This window comes from Sciurus carolinensis, chromosome 8 (genome assembly GCF_902686445.1).
Source record: "Sciurus carolinensis chromosome 8, mSciCar1.2, whole genome shotgun sequence".
Classification (NCBI taxonomy): Eukaryota; Metazoa; Chordata; class Mammalia; order Rodentia; family Sciuridae; genus Sciurus; species Sciurus carolinensis.
The window spans coordinates 67,261,975-67,265,403 of NC_062220.1; the positions used below are offsets into that span (position 1 = coordinate 67,261,975).

The following is a 3,429-nucleotide window of genomic DNA, read 5'->3' on the forward strand; positions in this document are numbered from 1 at the left end:
TGGTTATGGTGTCCACCACAATCCAGTTGCTACCTAGAGAACTAAGAAAATCAATGGTTTAATTCAGTCTGAGTCCAAAGGTCCAAGAACCAGGAATAACGATGTCCAAGGGCAGGAGATGAATGTCCCAACTGCAGTCAACAGAGTAAATCCTCCCTTCTTTCATTTTTGCTTTATCTGGGTCCTCAGTAGATTGAATAATGTCCAGCTATATTGGTTAACCTTCTGTATGGAATCTGTTGATTCAAATGCTAACCTCTGCTGGGTGTGGTGGCACATGCCTGTAATTCCAGCAGCTCTGGAGGCTGAGGCAGGAGGTTGTGAGTTCAAAGCCAGGCTCAGCAACTTGGTGAGGGTCTACGCAACTTAGCAAGACCCCATCTTATAATAAAATAGAAAGGGGGCAGGAGATGTGGTTCAATGGTAAAGTACCCTTGGGTTCAATCCCAGTTACCAAAAAAAAAAAAAAAAAAAAAAAGCTAACCTCTTCCAGAAACACCCTCACTGACACACCCAGAAATAATGTCTACCCTATCAAGATGACACATAAAATTAATGATCATGTCTCCCAAAGCAGAGAACAGGTATAGCAACTATCTCCAAAGTATGGGTTCTAGATGGTGACTTCCCCTTTACATAATTCTTCCAAACTGAGTGCTATTTAGATCTGATGTCAGAAACTGGGTCACATGTGGGTCTCAGATAAAGGAGACAGAAATTTCTTTCTTAGAGAGATTGTGTTTATAATGTGGGAAATTACCCAAAATGTGAATGATGACCAATTAAGCCGGGTAGGTAAAAACATGACACATATCCTCTACAGTCTGCCTGTGAGTCCACTCTTCTACACTCAGACTCGCAGATTATAAGTATACTACTGCCATTAAACTCAAAAGGACCAGGTCAACACTACCAACTCTTCATTGTACAAACAAGAGCACACTCATCTTCTTAAAAGTAGAGAAGACAAAGATTTATCATTATTGAATCTGGCTTTGATCCAGGATCCATAGGTAGATTCTGTCATGATTGTTTCTGGGTATTCTGAGTCCAGTATACTAAACCGTGAATTAAACCAATACCTTTATGAACAAAAAAAACAAGAAAGAAAGAAAGAAAGAAAGAAAGAAAGAAAGAAAGAAAGAAAGAAAGAAAGAAAGAAAGAAAGAAAGAAAAACAGGAGAGGGGAAAATGGAAAATTTACACTCCATGTACATATAAGAAAGAAAATATGGGTAGACATCAGAATACTCATTTCTTCATACTTCTGACTTTCATCCTCCACAATCCATTCCCTGTCCTCTTTGTCTTCAGTCCACAGGTTAGGTGTTTGGGGTTCTTGGGAGCTTGACTCACATCACCTTTCCTGAAGGATGGTCCTGTCTATTTCAGATTGCTAGGGCCTTCCAATAACTTCAACTGCAAGATGTGGGATACCACAGGGTATCACAGAGGTACTCTAGAAAGCAGAAGAGCTGACCACACCAGACCTGCCCCCTTGTGTTTCAAGCACCCTATTTTTTCTTAGAAATTAAAAGCTGACCCTAGACAATCACTTTTTATTTTTTTTTTTACTTTTTTGCATGTTATTCAATGGCATTAGGATGCCAAAATGTCAGAAGGCTGTCTCAGCTTCAACTCAGCAGAGTCACCATTTATGCCTGGGTGGAAGCTTTCCTTCCTTGGGTACTTAGGCCTCTGAACCAGCAGAAGCCAAGGACATGGGAATAAGAAGAAAATTGTGAGCCCGTCATTAGATGTACCAGTGAAAGCTACTCTTTCTGTTTCCACCCTTTGTTCCTTGACACATTTCAGAACCAAGAGAAAAATTTATTTATAGGTCTATTACCTCTCTGGTCAGCTGCAATGTTAATGCAATATTTTTGCCTCCAACTCAGTTTATCTCCAGAGAGCACTGTAGTTCTTCCACTGTTAAGTCCCTTTCCCTTAAGCTTTGCATACAGTTCTCTGTGGATTTACAAAGACGCTTACTCTCCTGAAAGGCAGAAGGGACCTTGTCAAACTTAGTCTGTGAAGCAAGTTTGGGAGCTTTCTTGATCAGCTCATAGGTGGGATGTGCACGGCCGGTCCTGCAGGCCCTCCAAGTGGTATCTCTCTTCACAGCAATAGGTAATAGTATATCCTAAGACAAAATTTCTTCCTTCGAAAGAGACAGAAGCTGGATTTCTAGGAGGGCCACAGTCCCTTCTTTCACAGATGGGAAAGGTAGCACCCAGGTGTGGTCCTCCAGGCATTGGCTCCAATTGCTGCCCTTGAAGAAGTAGTGATCATTGCAATTTTGTCATTTAAATTCACAGGGCCTAAAGAATTGATCTTGCCGCTCTCCAGCACAAGTGGCACTTAGTAATGGAGCATTACATTCTTTAGAGGCATTGCAAAAATATGTGTTTTCTTTCCTACCAGGTGGTAGCTCTTAATACAAAAGTAAGCTGCTCCCCCCCACCCCCGCCCCCGGTCTGTCCTTCCACTTCCTTTGCAGCAAACATGCCATTATTCACTGAGGGAAGTTCTGGACATTACCAGTTTATTATAAAGAATGTTACAAAGGATACAGATGAAGAGATGCATAGGACAGGTATGGGAGAATGGGCATGAAGCTTCTGTGCCCTTTCTGGGCACACTAACCTCTAGAAACCCTCACAGAATTCTGCTATCTGAAACCTCTCAAATTTATGTTTACAAAGTCTTTCTATTATGGTTTGGATCTTAACTGACCCTAAAAGGCCTCACTGGGAGGTGATGGAACCTTTCGGAGATGGGACGTAGTGGAAAGTCAGGACATTAGCAGCATGTCCTTGAAGGAGATACAGTCTCTTCTTCTCACTCTGCTTTCTAGATACCGAGAGGAGTAGCTTTGCTCTGCCACACCCTTTCGGCATGATGTCACCACAGGTCCAAAAGCAACAAGGCCAAGCAACCATGGACTGATATCTCTGAAACCATGAGCCAAAATAAGTCTTTCCTCCTTCAACTTGATTTTCTCAAGTATTTTGTCACAGGGATGGAAAGTTGACACATTTACCAACAGTTTATTATTTATAAAACCACTGTAAATGCTTCAAATTCACCATAAATGCTTCAACTTCATTGCCAGAGTTGAATACCTTCCTGTGTGAATCTGTGTTATCTTTGGAATTTTTCAATGAACAGCTATCTAAAATTTGTAGGCATCATATTCAATGGTAGCCTAACTACAGAATCAACAGCAGATAAATTTAGGAAATAATAAAGTCTGCTATACTGCTTTTAGAAATTGGATATCTAAATGAAGTAGAAATATGGCATTAAAATGACTGTTTTAGAATGATACATTTTATCAGTCATCTGAGTCTAGGCTAATAGTAAATAGCCCCTAAATCTCAAAGGCTTAAGACAACAAATAATTATCTTTTGATTATAGCAGATGTT

At 40.6% G+C, this 3,429-nt stretch overlaps 1 pseudogene; it reads right to left on the reverse strand.

Moving 5' to 3' along the window:
* Nucleotides 1-1,524: 1,524 nt before the first annotated feature.
* Nucleotides 1,525-2,900, reverse strand: LOC124991320 (C4b-binding protein beta chain-like; annotated as a pseudogene).
* Between the last annotated feature and the right edge of the window lie 529 nt (nt 2,901-3,429).